The sequence below is a fragment of the Calonectris borealis genome, chromosome 1, assembly GCF_964195595.1.
Source record: "Calonectris borealis chromosome 1, bCalBor7.hap1.2, whole genome shotgun sequence".
Taxonomy (NCBI): domain Eukaryota; kingdom Metazoa; phylum Chordata; class Aves; order Procellariiformes; family Procellariidae; genus Calonectris; species Calonectris borealis.
Window position 1 is genome coordinate 107081356 of NC_134312.1, and position 18040 is coordinate 107099395.

The following is an 18040-nucleotide window of genomic DNA, read 5'->3' on the forward strand; positions in this document are numbered from 1 at the left end:
CAAGAAAGGCTTTCTATGTATAGTAAAAGGGACTTTTGCGTACTGTAAAAATAGGTTTCGTTTGGGTGTCTATTCGGTGTTATCACTACTGATCAGTGAAAAGAATGTTTTCCTGAATATGTGCCATTAGATTGTGACGCCTATTTGAGCTGCCACAAAACCTACTAACCAACATATGAAAGCCTGGACTTCAAGTAAATACCAATTCTAGTTTCAAAATGCTAGTGAAGTGAAAACCAAATGGTTTCGTCTCTGTTTTAGGGGGGGATTGCATAGTGTATACGCATACCCTTGCATTTCATGTACAAATACAGAATTTGGATCGAGGGTGTAACAACAGATGGTTATTGGGGGGAAGATTTAATAATACTGTGCTCACACCTAATATTTCCACACTAACAGCTGTGCAGCAAAGTTATGCTACTTTGGGCTTCATCCCCATGAGATGCCTAGAAATCTTCTTTCTGAGGACCGGGAGTTGTCAAATGTGGACCGTGGGGAGCTCATTTGCACAGGCTCCATAACTTGTAGCTGGAGACCTGGGGATTTTGGTCTGTGTGAGGACATCTGCAGCAGGTTCACTCTTCACCTGCAAAGTAGCCATCTCGGTTCACAGCTAGGGTCAGGAGTCCCTCAGGGGCTGCAAGACTCACAAGGCCATGAAGGTTGTGAAGATTTGTCTTTTGCTTTGCCATTGTCACTGTTTTGGACCTGTTGAGCTCCGGCATGGTTATTTTTCTCCTCTTACCTGTACTTCCATGGAGGAAACATGTGAATTCTCCTGAATTCAGAGCAGGACTGAATTCAGTGTTCATCTGCTTCTTTGGTACTGACCCCATGTTTTATCCAGTATGAGTCAAAATATGAACTGTCACAAGTGAGTAAATGATGGCACATTTCATGCCAAGCGGTGGTAAGATGACTCAAGGAGGTTACAGGAATATTACAGGGAGGCATATAGGAAAGGAAGTGCCTCTCTTACACCTTCACATTAATTATTTTTATGTTGCAGTCGCAACTGACTTCCCCACTTAATTTATAAGGTGAATGCCAATGGAATGTAGCTTTTTAGTTTTTAATTAGTCTCTCTTTGCAGCTTGTATATGGAAAGATTCATAATACTCCCTATTTGATCAAAGGCTTTGAAATTATCTTGCATCATCCATTTGTATAAAGTACGTTCTCTGTATTTTTAGCACATGAGAGTGACTGTAACTTCTTGTAAGTTAATTTCAGGAGCTTAAAGAGAAGGAAAAGTGTTACAGTTTCTATTTCTCTTAGGTCTTTTATGACCTAAACTGTTTTTCATCATGGAACCTATTGCTAAAACAGTTTTCTGAAAAGAAAATAGTGTTTACAAAGTAAACATTTTTTCTGGCTGCAAGATTGTTTGCTGTCCAGGAAGCAAACACATTCTAGTTCATTACATATATTTTGAGTGCATGAAAGGAAAATAAGTTTATACATTTTAAATGTGTAGCTCACAGACTTTCCGGCTGGAACCCACTTGGGAGTCATAACACATTTCCAGGACCTCCCCTAGTGAGACTCCTCAGATATCAGAGTAGTAGTGACTCATCGACCGCAGGAGAGGCAATTGAATTAAAACTTAAATATTTATGTGTCTGACTCACTCAAATTGCAAAACAAATACAGCCCGATTTCTGGGTGAGATATCTGTGTTTCTTAAGAAAAGTTGAGGCTGGTATTTCAAGACCTACAATGGCCTGAATTTGGCTGTTGGTCCTTGTTTTCACACACTTTTTTTTTTTAAAGTGGTTTTCACAGCTTTAGAACTATAGAAGTCAGGCTGTTATAGCTTAGTTATTAAATATGTCTGGAGTACTTGATAGTAGTGACAGAAATGGAATTTCTATCAGATGGTTCAGCATGCTCTTTTGCACTCGTAGCTATTGCTTTTGGATGTACTGAGGGTCCGAGGTAAAGGTGGCTGTAAACGTTACTGCATTAGAACAGTGTCATCCTCCCATCACTTCGCAGAGCATTCATGACTGTCCGAGATGAAGTACAATGAAAGACTGAGCCAAGGAAGAGATGCTGTAACTACTGCTGCCAAGCTGTGTTTTCGCCAAGTCCAGAGATTGACAGTAACAGCCACCAGGTCAAATGTCTTGCTCTCCTCAGCACAGCACCAAGATCTTTGCAAAAAAGTTAGGCTTGATCCTCTGAATTTGTTTCTGAGGCTGGTCTTGCTAACCAAATACAGCGCAGATGTCGCTACCCACACTCTGCCACCCCTTCCCCCCGCAGTCAGGTGCTGGGTCTGAGGCCGTTTCATTCTTCCGGGTCAGTCTGTTTGGAGAAGGCTATAATATATACCTAATTACCTTACAGCTAAGAAAGCCTCAGCCGATCCTACATATTGAAAACTGAGCATGTGCTTGCTACAGACATAATTTGAACCTAACTATTTTATTACACGTTTTCTGGTCCAAAATCCTGATTTCCAGCTTGCCTTTGAACAAGCAGTACAGGGACTTGTCTGTCATCAGCAAGATATGAGGTATTTCATGAGACCACAAATAAAGCTGTTGTTCTGCAAACCCAAGTACAACAAGTGTTTGCTTTTCTTAAGACAGCTTTCTGAACAACACAGAAGTGTGATCTGAAAATATAACCAAATGTTCTATTCGGTGTTCTTTATTTAAAGAATGTCTGATGTGCTACTGCCAATAATTATCAGCTCTTCATGGCCCATGGAAAAAAAAATATGACTTTTTCCAGTTGTCTTTTTTTTTTTTTAATGTTCTTATTTAGCCTTGGATCAGAAATATCTTCTGCCACTCCTATTAAACAAATGTATAGATTTAGCTTGAAAGATGGCATCAATACGTTCAAGTTTAACTTCTACATGTATAGATGGATCATCCAGATGTAAGTCATAATACTGTCTCATTAGGCTCTTTTTCTGATGCTGAATTGCTCTGCTATGCAATGTGTGTTGTTTATCCTTTTCCTTCTGGTTGCAGTAGGGATGATTCCACATATTAGATAAAATCAAATTAAGCTGGATTTTTGGCAAATCTTGTATTCTTTGATCAACTTCAGCTTCACAAACTCTTTGAATTAAATTTGGATGATTGGTCCCATCCCTAGTTGTAGTGGTAACTGCAGCTTGGTATGGCACAGTTGCTTAGCATAAAATAAAATTCACATTTCAATATGATTTTGTGATTACAGGTGTGCGGTTTTTATAATTTAAAAGAAATTTTAGGATAGCATGGTATTAGGTTTTTTCATCACACAGAAGTATTTGGCTAACTTTCAGACAGCTATTTTTCAGCTATTTTTTAATACATTGGGTACTTTTTTTCTTGAATTCTGTTGTCTTGTTGCAGGAGGGCTAAGTCTTCGGCTATAAAAAAGGCTAGGAAGAATTCATCCAGTGTAAAACAAAATACCTTGCTTCTGAAGGTCATAAAAATATTACGGATTTGAGGGAGCTTGATCAGTTTACATAAGGGATTACAAAATGTGGTTGCCTGTAATACCAAGGGACTGTACTTGACCTAAGAATTTTCTTCCAGTTTTTCATTATTCAAATCCAGTCATAAGAGAGAAGAAAACATAATCACTGATGTATTATATTAGATGCTCGGTACATAGTCTGCTGCTTAGCCAATAAATGTGGTGTTGCTGAAGTCCACCAGCTGAATTGCATGAAACTGAGTGAATGACACGGCTGAGCATCGGATGCTGCCCAAGCTGAGAGTCGTACAAGACCAATGTTTCATGGATTTCCACTTGCATATTTGCACATAGTAAACAGTACATAACAGGTTACGTTGGGAGGACCTAAACTCTAATCCATGTAAGAAGGTGAAAAAATGCCAAATTTTCCTGTGGGGCCTCTGACATCAATAACCTGAAAGAGCATTCTGTCTGGTCTGCTAAAATTTGCAGCCGAATCAACAGCACGTTTTAGTCATAGTGTCAGAAGCTGCTTAAAATGCTAATAAAAAAAAATCACTTGAGGGCAGCCTTCCCTGGGCCATTATGTTGATACAGTTTCAGTTCCATTTCCACATCGTCTCAGCCTGTTAGGAATAAATAGCAAATATTATGACATCCAGTTGTTCCTGGAGCTGCCTCATTACAACTTCCTTAATAACTCTTTACAGTCTGGCAGCTCTTTTGCTATTTAGGTTAACAATACTGACAAATTTTACTGTTTCCAGTAAAAAAATCTACTCAACATTAGTTGTAACTGTCCTCTCCAAGGAAAGTATTAACAAGTATTGCCAACTGCCTGCTATTTCCATGTCAGCTTTATATTTGTATCAGCTCCATGTATATCTGACGAAAGCTACATTTGTTGAAAACAAAATAAAACAGCAGAAATTGGGGGTTTTTTTTACAGGTTTTCTTTAAAGGCCAAAAAATTAAATTAAAATAATATATTTTTAGTATGCTTTTCAGGAACATATTCGTAGCTTGAGTGCTTTCAAAGTGCTTTAGTGAAGCTTCTAAAGATCACCTAAAAGGTTTAATTATATTATTTTATAGCCATTTTAATCACATCATTATTATTCTTTAGAAGAACTGAAAACCTAACGTATGTGCTGTGAATTACTATATTCAGAATTAATCTGAAGAAATCTCTGAATATGGAAGAATACATGTAATGCATCACATTTTAAAACTAGTATAATTTACACATGGTAAGTGAAAAGAAAGGTAAACTATAAGCCTTGTATTTTCTGGGATGACTCGTGACCATAATAACTTTTATCCTTTTGGGTGGCTTGGCACTTCGAAAAGATAAGAACTCATTCTTTGCTGAACATGGGCAGGCAAATTGAGCTAAATCTTTTGAAATGCCCTACTGATTTTTGTCGGTGAAAAAACAAAAACCCTGGCTTCACCTGTGTAGAGCTCTAGCACAGTGACTTAGTTTTAGACTTCTAAATGCGGTGGGATTCTTGTCTTCTGTAAAACTGTTTCAAGAAGTTATAATACAAAATAAAATACTGTGTGCTACTAATGTTATCCACACGAGTATGTGTTATGCATAATCCACTCTTGGCAAAACTTATGCTTGTAGAGTCTTATTTAGCATGATCATTCAACTGTCTTTCATTCTTTAGTTAATCTTATTTTTTCAGTTGATTTTGAACACACCTCGTGTGAAACCTCTTTTAAGATTTCAAATGATACAAGTGTTGTCACAAAATATTTCTTGTTTCAGGAATACAGATATGATGAACAAAAATTACTTGCTTTTGTTGACAGATTGTTATTCTCTTAAGGAAAAAAGAAGTTTTACAAATGCGGGTGAATGGCAGGAAAAGGAAAAGCAGATAGTCACAGCAAAGATACAACTGGGAGTTCATGTAAAAAATTTTTTAAAAATCAATTACAGAAAATGGTGGAGATATAAATAACCTCCCAGAGATCACCTCAGGTCGGTCAGAGTTGCTCTAATCAAAAAGTCTCTCAGTGAGTGAAACGAAGGGCCTAAGGCAAATATGCCAAGGCAAAGGGAGCAGTGGGAATTGTCTGTGACTTTTTACATTACTTTTCCGTCTTTTCTGTACATGGCGTTTTCCCTCTTTTAGAAGTTAAGTACTGAAGGTTTTATTTGACTAAAACCTGTTTTTTTGATCCTCTGGTCTACTTTGGGTACTCAATGTAAGAGAAGGGTGTAGGCATACTCACCCTAAAGATCTGGCCCATTCAACGTCCCATCTCACCATGCAAGAAGTGGAAAAAAGCCCAAGTGATGGAACACCAGAGCTTCAAGTTTATTGGTTTTTTATCTTTCCGCAAAATGAAGTTGTTTGAGTTTCTGTAAGACAGCCTGGCATGTCTACTCAGCAGGGATATTAAAGGAGTTGTCCAGTATTACTTGTTTCAGGTACAGAAGTGAGTTAATTTTTATTTATTTATTTACATATTTATCTTTATGTTGCCATTTGGTTCAGGTTGTTAGGGAATTGCCATGAATTATCAGTGCATTCAATTACTGTAGAATGTCACAGTTGATAACAGAGCACTGTTAATGACATTTTGGAGAACAAATATTTTCGGCTTTGTTTGCTACTTTTCTTTTTCTGTTGGTTGATACAGATGTTAGTATTGTTTCAAGAGAGATGAAGGTGCCAGAGAGCAGCTGTGAGCAGTGGGAGCCTCTTCCCTAACAAAGGCTCTGAATTTGACACTGGATTTCAGTGTTACTTCAGCTCCCAAGCCCATGTAGCATGCTGTGGGGAAACAGGCAAGTGCGTAGGTGCTCAGGTGAAAGGACTGAAGAGTTTCTGAATAGGAAAGAGCTTATTTAGTGTGCAAGGATCCAGCAGATCATCAGCCTTACCCCAGGCACAGTAGGGGCAAATCCACAGCCAGCTCTTCCAGGCGCTGAATGACTCCGAAGCCAGCCAGCTGCCATGAGACTGTCCACAACACAGACTGTCATTTACTGTCAGCAATCACTGCTGCTGTGCGTATTTTAGCTCTTTTTTTTTTTTAACTAAGCCCGATCCAAGATGAATGTGGGGTTCCAAAACCCAGCTGGAATCAGCTAGGTTCCAAACTGACTGATTTTTGCAACCAGCATGCAGTCTCTGAAGAAGCCCAGCGGAAAATCACTGGCAGAGCTTTCCATCAGAGATGTAATCAGCCACATTAGCAAGAAGGCCAGGCAACAGGAAAAGGGACACGCTGAAGCATTTTAGAGGAATGTTGTTGACCCGCACAGGGTGCTTTTGTATGAATGCTAGAATGCAGTAATCACATCACTTTTTAAACACGCTTCATAGACATCTCACTGCAGATGTGAGACAGAGAAGTTCCCTGCAGAGGAAAAATATTTTAGGTGTACCCTTCTCATCCTTAATGTATTGCAGTATTTAATATTAGGTGCGCATCTTGCTTTCAAGATTTCTTCACGCTGAAAGCATGGAGAGTTGCAGGTGCCTGGGTAGTGAGGAACAGGCATGCTGTGGCTGGCTCTGGCTGTGCTGAAGTCCCTGTGTCTCAGCTCAGTTTGCTGTGCTAAGCTAGCCCTTCAGGAGGTGAAAGCTGGACATATGATACCTGTGCACGTATAAATATTTTTGGTATAAATAATGGCTCCCGGAGCATTTAGTGGTCCCTCCAGAAATACGAACCTCCACTATTGTGATCCTAATCATCGTGTAACTCTCGCCTGTGAGCAGGCTATTGTGTTTGACGTCTGTGAAAGTCTGCTTCCTACTTGGGCGTACTGCCCTCTCAGTGAAGTGTACTAAATCTTCTCAGCGGGGAAAATAACCTTAACTGATAGAGATAACATAGCCTTGAGTCCATAGAGATTTATTATCATCGGTGCAACTAAACATCGAAGTCCTTGTATCGTGAATTAGCTCCGGCATGCATGTTGTTCTGCTGATTCTGGCAGTCTGTGACCAGGTCCTACAGAAGTTCAAAAGTAGGAAATGCGTGCATGTAAACGTACAGGGAATTAAACAGTATACAGAAATGAATGTTAAAATGTCAGCTGTGTTCTGAACACTGAGTATTGTAAGAATAACACAGCTTGAGGATGTACTTAGATTCTGTACAATTGCAGAGTAACGCCCAGTCCCCAACTGCAGCAATTCCTACTGCTTGCGGAGGAGCCACCGAGGAGGTACGGCAGGCAGTAAGCCAGCATTGCTGATCCGTGAGTCGCAGGCTGGGATAGCTTTCCTTGATTGCTATCATCGAGCATCCTCTAGAGCAATCTCTCTCAAAGTTGGAGATAGAAATCCTCCACTGCCTTACACTTATACTCTGGGCACAAAAAGTTTGCTTGTTACTCTGCTACATAACTGCTACAGATATTTTGCTTTTTGACTTAGCCCACCTGAATTCAAAACCGAGAATTTTTGTATAGTCAGTGAAGATGCTCAATCCATCTTGACTTTTCTTCTTTTTTTAAGATAATCTTCCTTTAGTGACTCCTGCTCCATTTTGCAGCAGCACAGTCCTAAGAGATGGAAAGGTCTGAGAATCAGTTAATCTGAGAAAATAGCCCTTGAAGGAAATTAGTAAATAGATTGTAACCTGTGCCAGGGAATTACTTCAGCTGGAAAGTGCCATGTAAATGTTTTATTTTGGAAATCAATATTTTATAGACTTGCTTCTCACTGTCAAGATTCACTTAGTCAATGACATACGAACCTATTCTCATAAATGAAACGTTCATCTAAATATCCCAGGAAATGTGCTTGTAAAGGACTTTAAACTGTCTCACAGGGTTCTGTAATGTTTTCCCCTATGAGCTGCTCCTATGTATAATACCTAATCTTGCTATCAAAGCAGTCCTGTAACAGAAAGAGTAACCCAAGCATAATTACCTCCTGATTAATCAGCTCATTTGCATGTTTGCCACTCTGGTGCCTGTGGCGATATTATGCTAAACACAGATGGGTTCTCTGATTCTCCTCACATTTAGGTTTTGGTGCAGCTGCACGTGAAATGGGTGGTGGGAATAGCAACACAGATGTAGCTACAGCTAGTTCGGAGAAACCTGAGCAGAGCAGTTTCACCTTTATTGTGTGGAACTGGAATTCCTTAGGGGTTATCTCCTTCCCTGCACATATTTGGAATTTTTGTACTAATCTTGCCCTTCTGCATCACGTCCTAAATACATTTAACATGTGGCAGTGATTTCCACTCCAAGTGTGTTGTTTGGGGCTCCTATTAGCAACAGTTGCTGAAATGTTCGGTGCGTCTCTCTGATGTGCAGTATATTTTGTTTCTATATAACTTCTTTTCTTTTTAGTCTTTTCTCTTTTTAAAAAAAAAAAAGTTAACTCATTCTTCTAACCATAAATGGATTACAAGTAGTCTTCCTCCATCTCTAACGCTGTCTAATAGGTTAGGTATATTTCAGTTCTCTGAACATCCAGCACGGACAGAAATCTGGGCTTGATAGAACCAGTTATCAGTTTACTATGGCTGGTCCTGTATTTCATCAGCCTCTAGCCACATTATAAAAAGATGCCAGGAAATAACGTTGTGCTCCATGATTTATCACTTGCTTACACACAAACAGACATTTGTATCCTTTTCAACTCTTTCCATCTCTTCTATTCCTCCCTAGATTAACTTGGTTTGTAATTTGATGGTTTAGTTCCATACTTGTCTGTCAAATGCAGCCATATTCATCCAGTAGGCTGTAAAAGCAGGTTTAATATTATTGTCCAATACTGGAGAATAGTAGCCAGCTTTGATACAGATGTCTGCAATTTTGTGTGGTTTGAAAAGAGGTTTTGCTAAATAGGTGCACTTTGAATTCACAGGTTATTACAAATTAAGTTGTCCTTTTCCACAAAACCAAAGTGTTTGTGGAGGAGAGGGTTGTTTGATTTTTGGAGGGTTTTCTTAAATGTTTCAAGTATTTTGCATTATTATTTTAAATGCATTGCAGATACTCCTCAGCTCCTTGAAAGCATTCTTCCTATACTATAATCAGGATAGATAAAGCTACTTCACCTATTTTTGTAGTATAGAAAGTTGTATGGGTAAAACTGCAGCTCAGCCACGGTGAAAGAAGTTATCTGTGACCAAAAAGTACAGCAGAGAGTTATTTCCAGATTTGGCTTCAAACTAATGAAAAATAAAGACTGTGGAAGAGGTAGGTACTTCAGTTAGAAAAAGCTAGATCTACTGAAAATGAGTTGAGTAACTTAGAGTTAAAAATCCAAGGATTTTCACTGGGTAGATATCTGAGGTTCTTTTAGAGATGCACAGAATGAAAGTTATGCATTAAATAAAGTTTGTTGAAAGCTGCATTATATTTGCTATTATGCGATTGAGGTTCTGAAATAGATGGCATTTTATAAAAATCTGAGAGTAATTAAAAGTGAAAATATGGAAGAGGACAATGATGTGTGCAGTATGAATAAAAGCATTGATAATATCACTCTAGTATTTTTTAGATTGTTTTTTATTCTGTAACCTATTAATTTTAATTCTATTTAATTTGGGAGCTGCTTAAATCTGTTCCAAAATCATGTCATTTGAATTCTGATGACTTAAATAATTTAACTTTTTAACTATGCTACCAGGTGGTATTAGCAGAATCCTTTGCATTATCTACAGTGTAGGTGGTAGAGAGCTGGCTTTTCTATTTTCTCAAAAACTCTAGCCAGTATGGGAAATTAAATTTAGAAAGCAACTTGATTTACTGCAGCAGTGAATTTGCTTCCTGGACATATTCCCTGCGGCTCTGGCTACACTAACACCAAAAAGTTGCACTTTGGGGTTCCTGGCAGTTAAAGTAACTTGTAACTTATCACTCATTGAGATGTACTAGGAATGAACTTCTAGAATGAAAAATCTTAAATGAAAATCAGAAAATTGCTGCTAAGTCATAATCAGCTCTTCTTAAAAAATAGAGTCAGAATGTCCACTACCATCTTCCTGTCTTTTCTTCACTCTCTTTTTCTAAACAACTTCCTCTTCAAAAAAAACTTCTTAAAAACTTAACTTCATAAAGTTTTTAAGTTTTTTAAAACCCTATTAGTACCATCTAATAAAAAACTCTGATAGTCTCATCTTTATATTGGTTAAGTAATATTATAATACTCAGTTGTCTAATACCAACATAGCCTTTTTGAAATTATCATTTTCATTCATTGCTTTGCAAGAAAGAGCAGTGGTGAATACCATTTATTGAAGTGCATATTTTTATGAAGTGAATGTATTTCCCTGGGCAGCAAAAGTGATCCCTGCAGAGCTGTTTCTGCAGAGTTCTGGAATATGGTGCCTGGTGACATTCATCTTGTGTATACGCTCATGCCACATTAACAACATTTGAAGGCAAATGGATCTTTTGAATCTACAGCGCAAATGATGCACAGCCCATGCTTTCAAATGCATACTTTCATAATATGAGTCTTTATTAGAGAGGGGTTTGGTTTGGCTTTTTTGCTACGACCACCAGCTGTTCCTCATCAGGAATTATACTATACGGGGATCTGCTCTTGGACTACTTATCTGATTCACATGTAGTTCATGAAACAGCCATTGGCTTGTATTGACTTTCTGTCACTATTCATCTGACAGAATTTGAACCAGTAACCTACAGGTGATAGGCAATATATTCCTTAATTCTCTGCCACTATTTTGTCCATATTTCAAGATTTAGAATAAATGAAATTTCAGCATACTTAGAGTCCATAGTTCAATATAAAGAAATGTTCTCTTCCAAAGTACAGGTCAGCCTGGGGGTATTTCCTAAATTTCTCCCTCTGAAGATCATTACAGATATCTTTTAGATCATGTCTACATGTTTTCATACTAAAGGCTCAAGATAACTTGAGTGACTGACTTTTTTTCTATTCTATATCTGGAAATACTTTAAAAATAAGAAGCATTTTTAAAACCTGTATGTCTGTGCTCTGCTGCGTTGACAGATTAACATTCAAGCGTGCAATTCTATATTATGCTTCTCAGAAGACTTCCAGAGCCTCATCAGCATCAGCTGATAAAATTACCCCGTTCCTTCTAGGCCAGCACAAGGAGAGTTTTTAATGAAGGCATCTTTTGGGTTCTTTTAGCCCTCTGAAGGGTCAGGGGTGGCTTCTTCAGCATCTCTATTCCTAACACCAGAGCAAGGTGTGAAGATTTTAGCCCACTGTCACAGAACAGGAACGTATGTAAAGAAAACTTAAGAAAATCCTGAGTTATTTTAGAAATAACAGAAATATTACAAACTGTAATAAAAACTATTCTCGAGTAATAATATACCAGTTTCTAAAATTCCTTAATGTCTTGTTAAGCTGGTGAAACATCAGTGGTTTAGGACTCCGCCCTAGTTGTCCTTTTTTTACATTGCAGCCTCTAAAAAACATTTACATAGAGCTTTGTTTTCTTTCTAGAAATGCAAAATATAGAGCAATTATTTGGATGAAATTCTTTTAATAATGCAGTTTCAGTAATACGCAAGCCTTGTACTTCTTACTAATTTTAAATATTTTGAAGACATTTGTTTTCTGCATGTAGTAAATGACAGAGCTGTAGCTTTTCTTTCCTGTGCCTCTTCTCCAAGATTTTAGACTGGATTGAGGTATTTTAAGTGGTTTTGTTAGTTAGTTTAAATAAGAAACTGAAAACAAACAGGCCAATGAAAGGGAACAGACTATGTGAAAGCTTGAATCATTAACTGAACATTCATTCACTCAAAACTCAAATATTTAGAATTTATCTTTCCTGTTCTTATCTAAGGGATAAACAATAGGGAGTACCAACAGTAGGGCATCTTGCATAGCACACACAATTGTGCTTGACCTGCTTCAGGTTATGGGTATTCTTGTTGCAAAAGTTGTAAATATCAAGTAATACATGTTTTAAGATCTTGGTTACAAACCTATGAATAAAAAGATTTTTCCTTGTCCTTAAAGTGAGGGCAAGGAAAAATTTTCTGAGAAAGCACAGAGGTTTTTATTAAGTAGTATGTTATCTATATGAAGTTCATTCTAGCCACAAGTACTCAAGGAATGGTCCCTCAGACAAAAGATCAGGTGAAGCATGGACATCTTAAGCGCTGGCATTTTTCACTCAAGGTGTTGAACTGTGAATGTTGATTTTGAGTTCAGTCAGCCAGTGTCTTACTGTAGGAATAATGAATTTTTGTGTGTGTGTGTGTGTCTTTAGATGCCACTTAACCTCTTTATTTCACTTAAAAGCAGGGCTTGGACATTTCAGTGGTTTGCCTGTCACAAGCTGCCTTTGCAGTTTCTGGCCACAGAGCTTTCCATTGGGTGCAGGACTGTGAGGAAAAAGAGAAAATGGATTCTCTGATAACAGATTGATATGAAAAGAATCTGACGCAATCACATTAGGACAATTTATAGTGCAGCTTATTCTATTGCTTTTTCATCCAGTAACAGCTGTATGTGTTTCCAGAATAGATCCATACAAGGACAAGAAAAGATTCTTAAAAAAAGGTAAAAAGAAAAAGAATAATCTTCCTTATTATATTTGTCAATAATGAATCTGTGTGTTTGCCTTTTTTAATGATAAGCATAAGAAAGAGTAAAAGTGATGTAAATCTGGGATTGTCCTCTTCCTTTACTACTCGCACCTCTACGTCTGATCGACTTACTTCCAACTTATATGAGGAGACTGATACATTTCCATATACAAAATTAGTAACAGACAAAATTTTTCACATACATACGTCTTCAACATAATCACTTACACATCCCAATCGCAGAAATTCCTTATGACTAGGGGGTCTCCACAACTTGTATTTCTTTCTTCTGCCACCATACAAAGTAACACAAGCTTAATTTTGAGCATGTGAAGTGAATGCCTTCTGATTATTCAGAACGCGGAGTGGAGTTGCTGCCAGGATGCTTAGTTTGCATAGTGGGGAATTTCAGCTGATTGCTATCTCAGAGTTGGTTGTATTAGCAGCCATATAAAAGAGGGAAAGGCATGGCATGCATAGATGGAAGATTTTTGTAAAAGTACCACGATCTGGTATTTTAATATAATTTCTGTGGATTCCTCAAGCAGTAAATGCAGTGGTACTTTCTGTATTTTAGTTGTTACATGAGATTAGAATTTCATAGAAGCAGATATGTATGGTTTGTATAAACGAGATGAATAATACAACATTAAAATTTGAATCTGTCTTGATGGATGCAAATTCTGGACTAGAATTAGCTGGTAGTTTCTTCTCTCTTACATGCTCACATATGAATATGTTATTTTATAATGTTACTGAATCTTTAATAAATATGTGCTCCAGAAAATTCAGGTCATTCCTGAAAGCACCAATGCTGATAGATAAATATCACAACATTCTTCTCCCTCTTCTGGATAACATATCTCACTTCTAGTCATCTGCATTTTGAAATTGCTCCTGGTTTCTCTTTGCAGAGTTCTATTCTGAGAGCCCCGTGATTCTTCTAATGTAGCTGAAGAAAATCATGTTTGAACATGAAGATCTTTTTATTTTTGCCTGTTTTTCTTTCATATGTTTACCTAGGCCTTTAATTCATGTTTATTTTTACAAGTATTTATAGCATGGCCATAATGGTACATATATTATAACTGTCCTGAGTTCTAAGTGAATGAAATGCAGGTCTGTTTAATTTGCTTTGGGTTTTTTTTAATGCATTGTGAATTTTCTTTATTTTCTAGAAATGAACGTGTACATTTTTTCAGGACCATTTTGTTCAAGGAATTCTGTAAAGAGACCTGAAATTGTATAGACATCATCACCATCATCATCATCCTAGAAGCGAAAGTTAGATAAATGCAAACAAAACTGAAGTAACTGATAGGTGAAAGATCAGAGTCCCATTATACGTGGGAGGATTAATGCTTCCACAGTATCTCAGCGTTCTCCTTTGCATGATGTTGCTACATATGGTCTCATACACGTGGTGACTTAAAAGCCTAGGTAAGCTTAAGGAAAACCTTCATATTATGTTTTCTTCCTAAATTGGGATAGGAAAGGAAATACAGTAAGACATTTTCCTGTATCCCGTAATAAAGTTTTCACAGCTGTGCTTTTATTGTTCGCAGACTATGCATTCCCTAAGGACAAGATCCAAATCCCATTTGAGATTAGTGGAAGACTTGGATCCAGCTCAAAGTCATAGAATAACATGTAATCTTTATCTTAAAATGTGGTAGCTGTTATCCTTCAAGATAACTTCTCTGCTGTGGCATGAGAAGGCAAACAGCAGACGTGTATAGCAGCAGGAGAGTCCAGCGGAGCAAACGTTACCCAGTGTCCTCTCCAGGAAACTGATGAAGCATAGTTACAGGAATTATATGTGGCTTCAGGTTATAAAAGACACACGGCTTTGCAGTATTCCCTGATTCAGACTGTATATTTGAAAAATAGAACATATTTTACTGTACTAGTTTGTAGGGGAGGGTTTACAAAAAATTCCAAAATCAGATCCCTAAATTATGTATTTTTTTCTAATTTTCAAGCAAAAGTATTTCTATGCTGTCACTGATTTTTTTTGTCACAACTGCTTTTGAAACACCACTTAGAGGCAAAAAAAAAAGGGGGGGGGGGGGGGAGGCCAAACCATCTGATGTACTTTGCCTTCTTTGTTGAAGTTCCACTGAGTCATTCTGAGATAAATGGAATTTTCTTCTTCAATCCAAAGCTTAATTATGGTAATTAGCCTGGGCAATTTGTAAAGTTTGGCAGTCAATTCAGCTCCTAATATGCATAAGCCTCTTTCTGTTACAAATTGAGTAGGTTTAATCAGTTTTAAAAAGACAGTGTCTCACTATGTCTGCATGGCGCACACTTAGATTTTCAGATTGGTTGTTATTCCAAACTCTGCTACATCATTAGCAGTTTTGATATTTTTAATATTCATGAAGCTTTCATTTTAGCATTAATCCCCAGCGTCTGTGATTATGATGGGTACTTTTGGGATCTGTCTATTGTGTGTCTACTGCGAATGAAAAGCCCAGCAGTTCCTGGCAGTAAATTAACCCTCACAATGCTAGTTGGTGCTGAACTCCTTTTGAAATGTTGCCTTCTGCTATGTTCCTTTCTATTCAGATTTCACACTAAGGTCTGATTCCCTCAGCAGACACAAGCTTCATTTCATCCTGACAGCCATCTGTGACACTAAGAATTTTTCCTTTTTTCATTCAAAGAATGTATCTTTCACTGTGTGCTTCCCCCCCACTCACCCCCCCCCCCCCCGCCCTGATTCAGTACGGTAATCAAATGGGAGAAAAATAGAGTTCAGAATGCAGATTTATATCTTAAGTGAGAAGATGAAGGCATTAAAGAATTTTATTTTTCCAGGATTCAAAGAAGGGAGAAGGATGTTTTTCTTTTTTTTCTAATGTTCATGGTTGGATTTTCTTTAGTGGGAGATTTTTTGCTTAACTTCTAAACGTGGTCACACAAAGGTCTTTGGCTGTGCAAATGACGTCTAGTGAATGGAGAACAGACCTTGGGTTCTGTTTTCCTGTCTGCTGCTAACTTGTGGCATAGAGCAAATTAAGCCTCTGTCCATTTTCTTCCTTTTCTTATTTAGATCTGTAAGCATGTTGGGGCAGAAACCCTTTAGCATTATTTACAATGCAGTATCATATGACCTATTTTAGGCATGCAATTTTAGCTGCTTATCTCTAGTTGACAAGTACTTAATGAATGAGGACAGACTTTTCCAGCCAGCAGTTGTAGTTCAGGTGCTTTAAATCACTGTGGAGGAGATTCCCACCATGGAGGGATCCTCAAGGGTGTAGATGGCATCCAAATTAGGATGGCAAGAATACATAGTGTAAAATATGCATACTCTTCCTTTTCCTGCCGTGCAAAGCATGAAGATGTCAGCATCAGCAGAGCATAAAAGTCCAATACAAAAAAATAACACTATATAAATAATGTTTTTACACACTGCCATAGTTATAGTAAGAAGTCTTCACAGCTCGTCACACTTTGCGCCAGACTCAGTTCATATCCTGAAGAAGTTCTGAACAGTTAGGGAAGCTTTGGATTCCTCTGTAGGCTCTGTCGAAGCCCCTCGAACATGGATTGCCTGAAGATTCAAGGCTCTCTTGGCAAGCGTCTCCTGCTCCTAATTGCCTTACCAGGCTCCCCTCCTGGGCTCTGCTACCTGATCACAAGTGCAGGGTTGTCAGGGTTTGCCATTTCATCCATTTTTCCAAACCCTCTCTGTCCCGGGCTGCTTAAAGGCTCTGCCTGCCTGCTCAGATTGAAATGAAACTTCTGTCTTAAAAATGTATACAAGTAGGTGGCTTTTAGCACGTTGTAAATAAAGGTAGAGGATTCTTTTGTCTTTATTCATCAAGCTTTTTCTCCAAGACTGCTTTGCTATTTACTGAAGCCATATGGGTTTAATTACATGGTTCTGGAGAAATACAATTGTGGGTAAGTTGCTACTCTCAAAGATAATTGGCCTGTCATTAGGAGCCATGGATTGCCCTAGCTACCAAAGCAACTGTACCAACTGTAACGGCACATACTTCCAGCAATACGGGGAGCACAGAAAGAGCCGCATCGCCAGGAAATGCAGTGAGAAAGCTAGGCGTGTAGTGTAGAATTAATATCACAGACCAGAAATGAGCTGCAGAGAAAGAGGAATGAGACTGTGGCGTCTTGATGATGACAAGCTTTTCTGATGTCCTAATGGGACAGTCCTGAATGCTGTTTGTAATGCCTGGAGCATTAATGGGGACCAAGGCTGGGCACACACCGGTATGTTTAATGCTGGATTGTGTGGCACTGCTTCAAAGCTAGTCCAGGCATCCTGATAGCTTAAAAAAATACACTGTCCCCGACTTTTCCATACTAACTCTTTCAGTGCTTCTAGCAATTTTGACAGCAGGAGCATGCTGGCATTTGGGTGGAAGAGTGTGCATCAACAGGCATGCAGTAGATGATATGTCCGTAGTCATGTTCCTGTGTCACAGATTTTAGATTCCACCTTCTTCTCCCCTCTTGCGTCATGGAAGTGCAGAGGGCAGACCTTCCCTTGGCACTGCTTGTTACTATATTCCTACTATATTCCTGTACTATATATGTACAGCCTTTTCATAACATAGATCTGAACTCAGATCTTCCTAGTTTTTTAAGCTTGACATATTTACCCAGGTTTCTTAGTTGTTGTGCTGTTTGTAATATTCTGGGAACAGTTTACAGGTAGATGCGAGTGGAAGAAAGCCCAAAACCTTGTCTCTTTTTTTCAGCTTACTAGTTGCATTGTGTTGTGCATATACAGTTTCTCTGGTGCTTTCTGGGAAATACTGGGTATTCTGCTCATGTTTATGGGCATACCCAGGCTCCCTGGTGCCTGGGAATACAGGGCAAGTGTACAAAATCTTTGCTCACTGTCTGAATAACATTTTGAGAAAGAAAAAGCGAACATGCTGGGAAAGCTGCAGAAGTATTTCTTAAGCCCTGTTTATCTGTCTTCCAGCTTGGGTACTCCCTTCTGCCACGCCGGCAGCTGCTCTGCGCTTCCACTGCTGTGGTCTGCATGGGGCATGGCTTGTAGCCGGTCTCTTGAAAGTAAGAACACTCTGCTACTCC

At 38.4% G+C, this 18040-nt stretch overlaps 1 protein-coding gene across 1 annotated transcript in view; it reads left to right on the top strand.

Annotated features, from left to right (window-relative positions):
• The window catches only part of ROBO1 (roundabout guidance receptor 1), a 540394-nt gene that overhangs the window by 111099 nt on the left and 411255 nt on the right, over positions 1 to 18040 (top strand). The gene's annotated exons all lie outside the window — the stretch shown is intronic.